The 14,346-nt window shown below is 36.1% G+C and overlaps 1 non-coding gene across 1 annotated transcript; it reads right to left on the bottom strand.

Annotated features, from left to right (window-relative positions):
- Positions 1–11,581: 11,581 nt before the first annotated feature.
- TRNAS-GGA (transfer RNA serine (anticodon GGA)) lies at positions 11,582–11,653 on the bottom strand. The gene has a single exon. It is a non-coding gene; the product is annotated as a tRNA-Ser (tRNA).
- Between the last annotated feature and the right edge of the window lie 2,693 nt (positions 11,654–14,346).

Genomic DNA, 14,346 nt, shown 5'->3' with positions numbered 1-14,346 from the left:
TGCAGAAAATTTCCATCCTTCAGAAAGTTTCACTAAGTCTCTTTCCAGTCAGTATCCATACTTACACCCACATTTTTTAAAGATCAATGTTAAGTTTATAGCAAAATTGAGAGAAAAGTACAGAGGGTTCCCGTATCCTCCTGGCCCCCACACCTGTGTCGCCTCTCCCACTGTCTGTATCACTCACTAGAATGGTACACTTGTTACAGCTGATAAATACGCATTAATATATCATACTAAAAATTCTATGGACAGAGGAATCTGGCAGGCTACAGTCCATGGGCTCACAGAGTCAGACATGACTAAGCACACCCGCACACACAGCCAAAGTCCATAGTTTATGTTGTGGTTCAGTCATGGATTTCTCCAGGCAAGAATACTGGAGTGAGTTGCCATGTCCTCCTCCAGGGAATCTTCGGCACCCAGGGATCAAATCCTCATCCTTGTGTCTCCTGCATTGGCAGGCAGGTTCTTTACCACTAGTGCCACTTGGGAAGACCTGTGTAGTCTATAGGGTTTGACAAATGTATAATGACATGCATCCATCATTATAATATCATAAGTAGTGTTTTCAATGCTCTCAAACTCCTCTGTGCTCCACCTATTCATACCCAACTCCAACCCCTGGCAAACATGTTTTGTTTTGTTTTTTATTGTCTCCATAGGTTTTGCCTTTTTAGCACATCATAATGTCTGTAAAAGTCTTTGATCTACTTTAAAATACGATTGCTTTCTTATTGTTGAATGTTAAGGTTCTTTGTATATTTTAGATGAAGTCCTTTATTGTATGTGTGTTTTGCAAAAATTTTCTCCTCGTCTGTGGCTAATCTTCTAATTTATCTGACTATTTTTCACAGATCAAATGTTTTTAATTTTTAATTTTCCTTTTTATTATTATTTTCTTGTAGTTTTTAAAGATATCCTGGAAAAATTGCTTTGTCATGTCTATATGTATTATGAATGACATTTTTCTTAATGGCAAGCAGATGTTTAAATTTTAATGAAGGTCCATTTATCAATTTTTTCTTTTATGATTAATTTTTCATGTGTCCTTTGTGAGAAATCTTTCCTATCCCCAAGCTATTGAAGACTTTTACATACATTTTTTCATAAAACTTTACAGTAATTTTATGTTGAGAGTTGGGTTTGAGGTTCATATTTTTCATGCATCTATGCAGTTATTGCAGCATTATATGTTGAAATAGCTTTCTTTTCCTTATCAAGTTTTCTTGGGAGTTTTGTTGAAAATCAATTGGTTGTTCACTCATGAGTCTACTTATGGACTCTATTCTGTACCATTGATTTATTTGTGTCTTTGTATTTTGTTATTACACTCTTTTGATTACTGTAGGTCTATGAAAAGTCAGCTTAAATTGCATTTCTAGAGGTTGTTTCAATTAATTTAAGTTTTTAGCAGTTGTGTGTAACTTTTGTCAATAAGTGAATAAAAAAAAGGAATTGGAATTTTGATTGAGACTGTGTTAAACATATAGATTGGCTTGACATCTTAATAATATTAAGCTTTCTAATCCATCAAAATGGCATATTTCTCTGTTTATTTAGGTCCTTTTCTCAGCAATGTGTTTTAGTTTTAATTTAGAGTTTTCTATATCTTTTGTTAACCTTATTATTAGGTATTTTATTTCTGATATTACTCTATAATAATTGTTTACATTTTGTTTCAAATTCTTTGGGGCCAGAAAAGAGAGATATATTTGACTTTGTATGTAGATATTTTTATCCTATGTCCTAATTTTCAGATTGGCTTTTTGTTGTGTATTATTTAAAGTCTTCCAAATAATGGCAATCCACTCTAGTACCCTTGCCTGGAAAATCCCATGGACGGAGGAACCTGGTAGCCTACAGTACATGGGGCTGCAAAGAGTTGGACACGACTGAGCAACTTTGCTTCACGTCTTCAAGTAAATAATTATGTCATCTGCAAATAGAATTTTACTTCTGCTTTTGATATAGCTCAATGGGTAAAGAAGCCACCTGCAATGCAGGAGACACTGGAGATGCAGGTTCGATTCCTGGTTTGGGAAGATCCCCTGGAGGAGGAAATGGCAACCCACTTCAGTATTCTTGCCTGAAAAATTCCAAGGACAGAGGAGCCTGGTAGGCTATAGTCCATGTGGTTGCAGTGAATCAGACACGGCTGAGTGACTAAGCACAGAGGCCTTGATATTCATGTTTTTTATTCAATTATTTTGATGCACTTCAAATGTCAGTTTTGACAGAATGTGGTAAATGGGACATCCTTGCCTTCTTCCTGAATTTAGATGGAAACTATTCAATGTCCTATTATGTATGATGAAAACTTAAATATAAGAATTTGTGGATTTTTCTCAAATGAATGTTATTAAAAATTTCCCTCCTATTCCTAGTTTGCTGAAAATTTACAAGTGGTTGTTGAATATTTTCAACACTTTTGAGATAACTTGGTTTATTCTCTTTTATAATTTTATAGTTTTCTTTTATAATAATAAAATAAAGCAAATAAAATTATATATCACCAATATTTTCATATATATTATATGTATATAAAAATATATATCTCCATATATATATACACACACATGTATGGACTTCCCTGGTAGCTCAGTGGTGAAGAATCCGCCTGCCAATGGAGGGGACCAGGTTTGATCCCTAGGTCAGGAAGATACCCTGGAGAAGGAAATGGCGACCCACTCCAGTATTCTTGCCTGGGAAATCCCATGGACACAAGAGTCTGACAGGTTACAGTCCATGGGGTGGCAAAAGAGTCAGACATGACTTACTGATTGAAACAACAACTGCTGCTAAGTCACTTCAGTCTTGTTCGACTCTGTGCGACCCCATAGATGGCAGCCCACCAGGCTCCCCAGTCCCTGGGATTCTCTAGACAAGAACACTGGAGTGGGTTGCCGTTTCCTTCTCCAATGCAGGAAAGTGAAAAGTGAAAGTGAAGCCGCTCAGTTGTGTCCGACTCGCAGCGACCCCAAGGACTGCAGCTGCCAGGCTCCTCCATCCCTGGGATTTTCCAAGCAAGAGTCCTGGAGTGGGGTGCCATTGCCTTCTCCAAAACAACAACAAAATACATACATACATACATACATATATATATATATATATATATAGAAGAGCCTGGAAGGCTACAGCCAATAGCATTGCAAAGGATTGGACATGACTGAGCAAATAACATTTTCACTTTTTCATATATATATCAAACATTTTCAGAAGTTGAATCTTTCAAAGGAAGAGAGAATCATAGTATGCCACAGGGAACAATGAGTTCTTGGCTCAGGAGATTGTCAAACTATTCTGCAGGATAGATTCTTAAATGATCTCCTAATAGAGGCATCAAATCCTACCAACTTTAGTTTCTTGCCAAATCTAAGTCCATTTCAATTCAAAATGGAAAATATTTATTCAATACTAAGCACAGTGATATTTATACGTGCATGCATGCTAAGTCCCTTCAGTCATGTCCGACTCTTTGTGACTCCACAGACTAGCTCCCCAAGCTCCCCCATCCATGGGATTTCCCAAGCAACTGTACTGGAGTGGGTAGACATTTCTTTCTCCAGGAGATCTTCCCAACCCAGGGATGGAACCCGACTCTCTTATGTTTCTTGCATTGGCAGATGGTTGTTTTTTTTTTTTTTTTTTTTACCACTGTGTCACCTGGAAACCTTACAGTGATATTCAGTATAAGCAGGCTTCCCTGGTGGTGAAGACAGTAAAGCGTCTGCCTGCAATGCGGGAGAACTGGGTTCAATCCCTGGGTCAGGAAGATCCCTGGAAGAAGGAAATGGTACCTTCTCTAGTGCCCTTGCCTGAAAAATTCCATGGATTGAGGAGCCTGGTAGACTACAGTACACAGGGTCACAAAGAGTCGGACACAACTAAGCGAATTCACTTCACTTCAGTGCTGGAACAGACTTGTTTAATGACTGGAGTAGAGGCTCTAATTGTAGCCCTCCAGTACTGATTCCCAGAAAGGACTCTAGAATTCTTCAGCAAAGGAGCCACCATCTCTACCACATTCACAAATTTGGGAAATAAATTAGCTGCTGTCCAATTTCTGTTCACTGCATTGTATCAAACTTGATCTCTGGATTGGAAGTCTGTCATGCATATTATCCCTGTTCTATGTTAATAAAATGAATGTCATGTATACAATGTCTTCTTTTCCTACCCAGTCACTCAATTTAAGTTTCCCACAAGTACACCTCATCTGGTTAGCTTTCCAGCATCTTCACAGCAATGTAGGAACAGATATTAAAAAGGTAATCTATCATACCCACGATGGAGGAGTGCTCTCAAAATCTCCAGCTGTCCCAATCAAATGAGAAAAGAGTTTTGTCTGGTGGAAATGTGGGAAAAGATCAATAGTCTGTCTTCTCTTAGTGGACAGTTTTTCATCAAGAATAATGCTAAGAATCATAATTTGTATGAGAAAATAATCTGAAAAATAACACATATATGTATAACTGAATCACTTTGCTGTATACCTGAAACTAACACACCACTGTAAATCAACTATGCTTCAATACAAAATTAAAATTTTTGAAAAAGAATAATGTCTTTGGGCTTTGTATTTTTCTGTCAAGAATACGTCCTAAGTCCTGAGCCAGAAACTTTTATCTGCAGAGAATATTTCCTAGCTTAAATTTCAATGAGTTGGGAGAATAGAATTGTAACATGTATACTATCATGTAAGAATCGAATCGCCAGTCTATGTCCGACGCAGGATACAGCATGCTTGGGGCTGGTGCAGGGTGATGACCCAGAGAGATGTTATGGGGAGGGAGGTGGGAGAGGGGATTCATGTTTGGGAACGCATGTACACCCATGGGGATTCATGTCAATGTATGGCAAAACCAATACAGTATTGTAAAGTAAAATAAAGTAAAAATAAAAGACAAAAAAAAAATTTCAATGAGCAAAGTCAGCCATGCTTCAATTTAGAAAGTAAAAAAATAAAAAATGTTATCAGAAAAATTCAATTGGGAGTTACTAATTCGAACTACTATTTTCTGACTCAGGAATTTTTTAAAAACATATTTTAAAAGGCTGTAGAATGAACACAGGATAAAAATCAACCCAGACATTTCAAAGCTTGAACACTGAGTAGATAATAGCAGAATGAGGGAAGATGTCTATTTATCACTTTGCAATGAAACCTATTTTTTTGTCAAAAATTTCAGTCAAAAGAGGTAAATCTATAACTTTATTAGACCTTATTATTTTGTGGATAGAGGAGTTTATCCTTTCACTTTGCAAAATAGAGAAATGAATAAAGGGAGTACAGCTTAGAGATTAATACAATTTTTATTGTGTTTATAACTAGAAAATACACAATATAGTCTCTCTTCAGAGATTTTATAGCAGTGCCTCCAAGAAAATAAAGCACTGAATTCACGTGGGATCAGCAAAAGTAATTAACTTCAGCATCTTTGTAAGGATTTGAAATAAAGTAGAAATAGAATTATTAGTTTTTATAAGGCAGGGATATATTAACTTACCAAATAAACATCTCTATCTTGTGTTTTTCATGATAAAATTGAGATTTTGAAGCTCTTGAGTGAGAACATTGATCGCAAATCAATAAACCCAAATATAGCCTGTTTTCAACTTTCTTAGATTGGGGACTTTTGCATCACATAATTGTGCTGATGAGCTGAAAAAAAATGAGTGAGTAGTTTTATTTGATATATTTTATGATATAAATAGCATTTCTGTGTTTCAATAAAACACATTGTTCTACAGATTTTGTAAAATCTGTAGACATATTTCCCAAAGGTTCTAGTTTTCTAAAGATGGAAAATAGCATAAATGGAGACAGAAATACATAAGCAATGGCTTGGGGAGGAGAAAAAAATGTGTAATATATTTTCATTGAGATTTATGTACTAGTAATCTTTTTTACTGACTCATTGGAAAAGACCCTATGTAGGAGAAGGCTGAAGGCAGAAGGAGAAGGGGATGACAGAGGATGAGACAGTTGGAGGGCATCACTGATTTGGTGGACATTAGTTTGAGCAAGCTTCAGGAGTTGATGATGGACAGGGAAGCCGGGTGTGCTGCATGGGATCACAGAGTCAGACACAACTGAGCGACTGAACTGAACTGATTCTCTTTTACTAACAAAATATGCCCATATGATGCTCCAGTATGCTTAAAATATGCCCCAGTAATAAAATAATATCTATAAAAACTTGAGTTTATTCTGGGTGTATAAACTGAAGTGTTAAATGTATGATCCTCATCCTACTATATTAAAGACTTTAGTGGGATTAACAGATACTCTTTACCAAGAAACAAAAAAAAATTGGGCTTTGCTTTGCTTTGTTGGTGGCGGCATTTCCATTAAAGCATTTTGAAAGAGACATTTTATCTTTGGGATGTTCTTTAAACACAATTTTGTCATTATTATTGTGCCATTGGATATCAGGAGCTTTTATCGACATCTGGGAACTAAAAGGAAACAGTGATGTAAGATTTGTCTCATCTATACAGGTGTAAATGAGGAAACCCTCAGAAATAACTTTCAGACTCCAACAGCAAAATATCTTCTCTAACTTCTCTCAGATTTACCCCCATCTGGTCCAGAATAATCCACAGCTGATAATCAATAGAAAAAGAACAAGCAGAGTTCTCTATTTCATAGACAATATAATTTCCCTTTTAACAATTGTGGTTTACCATCATCAATTAAATCCTATTTCTGAAATAATTCAATTGCTGATAGGTGTTTCAAAGGTTTTTAACCTTTTCCATCTTATATATCAGAGGGGACAATCAGATTCCATTAAAGAGCAAGATAAATTGATCTACAGAGAAATTTAGCCATAACAGAGGTATAACAGAGGTATAATGAAGCAAATCTTTTGGAAGTAAGAAAAGTAATTAGGTAAATATAGGGTCATGTGTTTTAAACTATTTCTCCCTAAAGAAGGAACTTTGATTCAAACAGTATAAAAATTCAGGGAGGGACAAAATGAAAAGTAATCTCTTCTGTCTCTCAGGACTATAATATTAACATAATTGACACATTCAATTCCATAATATCTTCCTGCAGATTTCCTTCTTATTCCCACAACTCACTTAAATGAGTTTAGTAAGAATGGTAATATTTTCAACAGATAATTAAATGAGACATTAGAGCTGGTTTTGGTGATAAACAACAAAGACAGCAGAGATGCGGAGTCAGAAGATCTGCATTTGAATTGTCTTAACAGATCCTCCTGTGAGCATCCTCTTTTCTCACAGAGTAGGAAGTGCACTGCTCTGTTTAGTTTTAATATTATAGGGCATGGCATCTGGTCCCATCACTTCATGGCAAATAGATGGGGAAACAATGGAAACAGTAAGAGGCTGATTTTGGGGGGCTCCAAAATCACTGCAGATGATGACTGCAGCCATGAAATTAAGACGCTTGCTCCTTGGAAGAAAAAGCTATGACCAACTTAGATGCATGTTAGAAAGCAGAGACATTACTTTGCCATCAAAGGTCTGTCTAGTCAAAGCTATTGTTTTTCCAGTCGTCATGTACGGATGTGAAAGTTGGACTGTAAGAATGCTGAGTGCTGAAGAATTGATGCTTTTGAACTGTGGTGTTGGAGAAGACTCTTGAGAGTCCCTTGGACTGCATAGAGATACAACCAGTCCATCCTAAAGGAAATCGGTCCTGAATATTCACTGGAAAGACTGATGTTGAAGCTGAAGCTCCAACACGTTGGCCCCCTGATGCAAAGAACTAACTCACTGGAAAAGACCCTGATGTGGGAAAAGATTGAAGGCAGGAGGACGACAGAGGATGAAATGGCTGGATGGTATCACGGACTCGATGGACATGAGTTTGAGCAAGCTCCAGGACTTGGAGATGGACAGGGAAGCCTGGCAGGCTGCAGTCCATGGCGTCACAAAGAGTCAGGCACGACCGAGCGACTGACTGGTTACAGGGCATTGTTTGGTTCACATCTGTAATGGTTGGAATTTATGTACTAAAAGAGTAGGATGCATGGGTGTAGATCTCTTCCTTGTCTTTCTTCTACAGGATGGAGTAATAACATCCAGGTATTGTTTCTCTGTGGAAGCAGGTTGAAATCTCTCACAGTCCTTCACAATGTCCTACTTGGAGTTAAGTAGTTATGCTAATATTGGCACCACTCTCCAACCTGTCATACTTCACTCTGTATCTCATATCTATATCACCCAATACTAAGTGAAGATTCATCTCTTAAAAATCTGAGCCATCTTCATGGCCTGTTTGAGCTTGAACTTATCAGGCCTTTAGGGCTAATAGTTAACATTAGCATTTTAGGAAAAAGTTGAATGGTAGAGTGAGGCTCACTAATATTCTATGCATTGAGTTATATGGCTTCAGCCTGGGATCATTTTTGCCTCTCATTTGATAGCAATTGCAATTGCTGAAAAATAATACATACTATAAGACCAAATAGGGAGGTATGATTGCATTTTGAGGAACAATATTAGAAAATTCTGGGTTTCCTGGCCCCTAATATGTAGTAGCCTCACAATTTCATCATTTGTTTTTCCACTGGGGAGTGCAGAGGTGTTTTACACCAGTACCTTTTAATTCATACATAAATTCTTAGTAACCTTGGCCTTTATGTTGAGAACTGGGTAACTTAAGAGAGGTAACAGAAAATTCAGAAGAAAGTGGAAATAAAAGAACTGTATAAAAAGATTAAAGAAAGAAAACATAGACTTGAAGATTTATTGGAAAATAATTATCCAGACATTCTCAAATTATAAGCTGTCATCCAAAACCTAAATATAGATCTGGTTCTGTAATTAATATTGGCAAGTCACTTCTAAGATGCCAAGTTTTCACTATTTCATTTCAAAATGAACTTTAAAAATTGAGATCTCTATTCTATAAAATAAACTCAAACACCATTAAGATAAAGCTCAGAAGGTGACTTACAAGGATATCAAAATGAAATGCCTTTCTACTGCTCCAAGTACAGAAAAATTGTGGTGCCTGTTTTGGTGAGGAATTTTGAATAACTTGAAGAATACATCCATCATATTCAGAAGCCTTGACAGTTTCTATTGTGATTTAAGGCCTGGGGGCTTTCTTTAGCAATTCCAACAGTTATTTACAAGTCTGGTGCTGCATAGACAGCGCAACATTGCTTTGGGCTGATTACAATGTAATAGCTTATACCAGGGTGTCATTAATAAGTTATTCTTCTCCTTGTATTCCTCAAATCAAGCTACTTGAGTCTGCTTATTCTACTGATACTTCTGAACTGTTCTCTATTTCTTTCTGATTTCCCAGGCTGTTAACTCGGTACATTTTGCTTGAATTCTGCCAAAAGCCATTGTTACTCTCTCACCCTAGTTCCATCATTCTAATTTCAGAGTTATACTGAATTATATATGGGTTGCTGCTATGGCAGGAATTGATGAGTATTGGGTTATTATTTGTTTCCCAGCTAAATAAATGACACATTGACCTAAATAATGTTTTAGTAACTGAAGTAGTTAAAACAACTTATTTAGGATACTGGACACTGGCAATAGCTACTCTGTGTCAGCTGAACTGAAATTGTTTCGAGAGGTCATGAACCCCTGTGCTTCTCATAAAATACTAAAAGCATTATTGCTAAACAATCCAACAGACTATTCTCTTTATTCTCCCATGCTTTCAATTAACTTGAAAAGGTAACAAGTCTTTTAATAATCATACTGCATCCCTGGCCAAAATAATGGAAATCGCGTGTACATGGCATTGACAACTGTCTGAATCTCTCTGCATTAGTGAGGTATCTGTGATGGAATGCACAATAATTCCCCATGGAGCAAATCAATTGTCATCTGTGTAGCTTGAGTTTAAATCAACTTATTTGTCTAAGATTCCTGGTTAAGAAATATGAGTTCCTTAAGAACATTTTAAAATAAATTCAGGTAGCAGATCTTATTAGGAGAGAAATGCTTAGAAGACTCACTCTGTTTTAATGAAAATATTTTCTATTTGACATCTCAGTTCAAGCAGAAAATGATAATCTTATACACAAAGAAACAAATGTGGGTGTGCATTCACATCTCCTTTCTAATAATTCCTGATAGTAGTTTTGTTGCTTTATAATAATGGGCTTTGTCATGAAGGAATTTTTTTTTCTCAGCTTTCCCACTATGATGAAATACAGTTATTTTCTGATAAAGTATAAATATAACTTTGGCTATTATTAATGAATGCTAAAAAACCCCAAGATCACCATATGTGCTCAATTTCTTTTCTTTCCACAAATATCTTTCTGCTGTAAATGATGAGTGGAGAAGGTAGACTATAAATTCTAAAATCATAATATTTGTATGGTATAGCTGTTGGGTGAAGCATTTAGCTGAAGCCATCAGCTGACTCCTATGTGATAATATTATAAGACACCAGTAAGGATTGAATTGGAATTCTTCCTGAAAATGTTATGAGGGGAATGTTGACACAGAGCTGACTAGAGTATTTTGCTGTTTCAAGTCAGAAAAAGGTTAGCTTTTCCGATCATGTTTACTTTCCAGGGAGCAGGGAATGGGGGAGGAAAAAGGAGCAAGTTTCCTTCTGAGTGGTAAGAAGAGCTCCAACGTTTTATTTTCCTAAATTTTCTCATCCACAAACTCCTATTCAGAAATACAAATTAAATATTGCCTATTCTAATTAAGTTGATCAGGAAATCACATCTCACACGCTAGTTAAGTAATGCTCAAAATTCTCCAAGCCAGGCTTCAACAGTACATGAACCATGAACTTCCAGATGTTCAAATTGGATTTAGACAAGGCAGAGGAACCAGAGATCAAATTGCCAACATCCCCTGGATAGTGGAAAAAGCAAGAGAGTTCCAGAAAAACATCTATTTCTGTTTATTGACTATGCCAAAGCCTTTGATTGTGTGGATCACAATAAACTGTGGAAAATTCTGAAAGAGGTGGGAGTACCCAGACCACCTGACATGCCTCTTGAGAAAACTGTATGCAGGTCAGGGAGCAACAGTTAGAACTGAACATGGAACAACAGACTGGTTCCAAATAGGAAAAGGAGTATGTCAAGGCTGTATATTGTCACCATGCTTATTTAACTTATATATAGAGTACATCATAAGAAATGCTGGGCTGGAGGAAGCACAAGCTGGAATCAAGATTGCTGGAGAAATATCAATAACCTTAGATATGCAGATGACACCACCCTTATGGCAGAAAGTGAAAAAGAACTAAAGGGCCTCTTGATGAAGATGAAAGAGGAGAGTGAAAAAGTTGGCGTAGAGCTCAACATTCAGAAAATGAAGATCATGGCATCCGGTCCCATCACTTCATGGGAAATAGATGGGGAAACAGTGGAAACAGTGGCTGACTTTGTTCTTCTGGGCTCCAAAATCGCTGCAGATGATGATTGCAGCCATGAAATTAAAAGATGCTTACTCCTTGGAAGGAAAGTAAAAGTGAAAGTGAAGTCGCTCAGTTGTGTCCGAATCTTAGCGACCCCATGGACTGTAGCCTGCCAGGCTCCTCCCTCCATGGGATTCTCCAGGCAAGAGTACTGGAGTGGATTGCCATTTCCTTCTCCAGGGGATCTTCCCTACCCAGGGATTGAACCTGGGTCTCCTGCATTCCAGGCAGACGCTTTAACCTCTGAGCCACCAGGGAAGCCCATGGACGGAAAGTTATGACCAACCCAGACAACATATTAAAAAGCAGAGACATCACTTTGTCGACAAAGGTCCATCTAGTCAAGGCTATGGTTTTTCCAGTGGTTATGTATGGATGTGAGAGTTGGACTATAAAGAAGGCTGAGCACTGAAGAATTGATGCTTTTGAACTGTGGTGTTGGAGAAGACTCTTGAGAGTCCCTTGGACTGTGAGGAGATCCAAACAGTCAATCCTCAAGGAGATCAGCCCTGGGTGTTCTTGGGAAGGACTGATGCTAAAGCTGAAACTCCAGTACTTTGGCCACCTGATGTGAAGACTTGACTCATTGGAAAAGACTCTGACACTGGGAAAGATTGAAGGCAGGAGGAGAAGTGGACGACAGAGGATGAGATTTTTGGATGGCATCACCGACTCAATGGACATGGGTTTGGGTGGACTCCGGGAGTTGGTGATGGACAGGGAGGCCTGACGTGCTGCAATTCATGGGGTCTCAAAGAGTTGGACACGACTGAGTGACTGAACTGAACTTAACTGAGGATTGCTCCTACTGGGTTATTTAAGCTAGTCTTGGAGACAGTTTCAATTAAGACAGATGCCAGCATGATAGTATTGATTATGGAAGCAAATGATGAAACTATGCTGATGTTTGTGTTTTTCTAATACAGAAATACATTTCTATCACTGAAGATACAATAACTACTATGTAAGCATGTGTGTGTTCTCAGTTGCTCGTCATGTCCGACTCTTTGTGACCGATGGACTGTGGCCAGCCAGGCTCTTCGGTCCATGGGTTTCCAGGCAAGAATACTGGAGTAGGTTGCCATTTCCTCCTTCAGAACAAATGGCTTGCATTTCATAATAGTTATACTTTGTTTAATTTTCTATTGGCAAACTTCTATACTGTTAGCAAATTTTTGTTATTATAAATTATATTTTAATATTCAAAGAAGGGAAAACTTTTATGGATGATAAATATAAATGCTCAATACGACAAAAATGGAGGTAGTTTAAAAATATATTCTTTCACCTACATATCAATGACAAAAATGAAAAATTTTAACGACATTAAATGTACATGAAGATATGGAGCAATGGATACTCATTTGTGATTATGGTTGATGAAAAACATCTATTCATTTTGATACTTAAAACAAGACCTCTGGCATGAGATTAACTACATGATTATAACTTATTCCTTATGAATCCAGTTAAACTACCTTGTTCTAAAGTGAATAAGTATTAAAATATACTAATGATTTTTTTTAGCATAAAGAAAGGGAAGCATGAGAACTATTCATTATCTTGAACTAGAACTGCCTACATGTATTTTTTAATCGTTGAGGGAAACTGCCAACTTTCCTTCCAAATAATGGTATTAAATTATTCTCTCAACATTAATATGTACAGAATGATGATTTTTACCACATCTTGCCATCAGGGACTATTACAGTATTTTATAATCATTGCCAATGTAATACGAGTAAGGTGTTACACCATTGTGACTTTAATTTGCATTTCCTTGTTACAGGTGAGGTCAAATATGTTCATGCATGTTAATTTGGCATTTGTACAATATTTTTCTTCTATTGATTATCTATTTATTTGCCAAGTGTCTCATGTTTAATTTTGTTAGAGATTTTATAATAATTTTTATTTTTTTGTGTTATCTTTTAACCCTTTTATTGTATCTTTTGCTGCATAGATTTTTCAATATGATTAAATAAACTTTCTTTTTAATCTTTGGTTCATATATTTTTAGAATATTTATCTGTTAATAACTCCAGGTTATTACAGTTTTATCTTGCATTTTCTTCCTTTAATGGCTTTTAGTACTTTTAAAATTTTATGTGATACATTTTGACTTTTAACCGACTGAAATATGTTTTTGTGTGTGGTATGAATTAGATATTTAACTCAATTCTCCATATATACAATAATTTTTCCAAGGCTAGTTTTTTAACATTTGTATGTTGTTTGAAATTCTACACTGATCTTGTATTAAACCTCTCTCTGTATATATATGCACATATATGTGTGTATATGTGCCCATGTGTGTATATATAAACATATATCTTAGTTCTGCTATGGTTACTTTATTCTTTTACATTTTTTTTGGTAACTATATTTTAGCATCATTATATTTTATCATATGATTTTATTTAGCATTGCTGTTAGCATATTTGAAATTTGATAAGTTAGAGTGTTTTATTTTTATTCCATTAGCACTTTGCAAGCTATTTCCTTTTGAAGACTTCTCCCTTTCATTGACATTGAGAACTGGTAAATTAAGATCTTCGTTAGTCTTAAAAATGCTTTCTTATTCCTCTTTGTACATTTTCTCTTCCATGTATCCTTTTAGAGTTAGAAGTTTACTTCGAAGGTCTTGTTTGAAATATTTGAGAAAATATTTTAAATGTGAAAATAAACATTGTTAAATGTGAAAATAAAATAAAATTTATTACATTAAGTGCTTCAATGGATTAATCTGGTATATATTCTATTATTTGGCTTTCTAATGTGTTTGTCGTTATGAATTTGGACATTTCAAAACAGATTATTACCAAATCTTTTACAGACTTGTGTTGTACACATCTGCTTCTTCCTTTTCTTCCTCTCTCATATCTTTTACATTTTTCTACCATTACTCATGAATAAAAAGTTAGTGGGTTTAAAAATTGAAATACTTTATC

This window comes from Capricornis sumatraensis, chromosome 13 (assembly GCF_032405125.1).
Source record: "Capricornis sumatraensis isolate serow.1 chromosome 13, serow.2, whole genome shotgun sequence".
Taxonomy (NCBI): Eukaryota; Metazoa; Chordata; class Mammalia; order Artiodactyla; family Bovidae; genus Capricornis; species Capricornis sumatraensis.
Note: the sequence above shows the minus strand (reverse complement) of the source record. Positions and strands in the feature narration are given on the sequence as shown.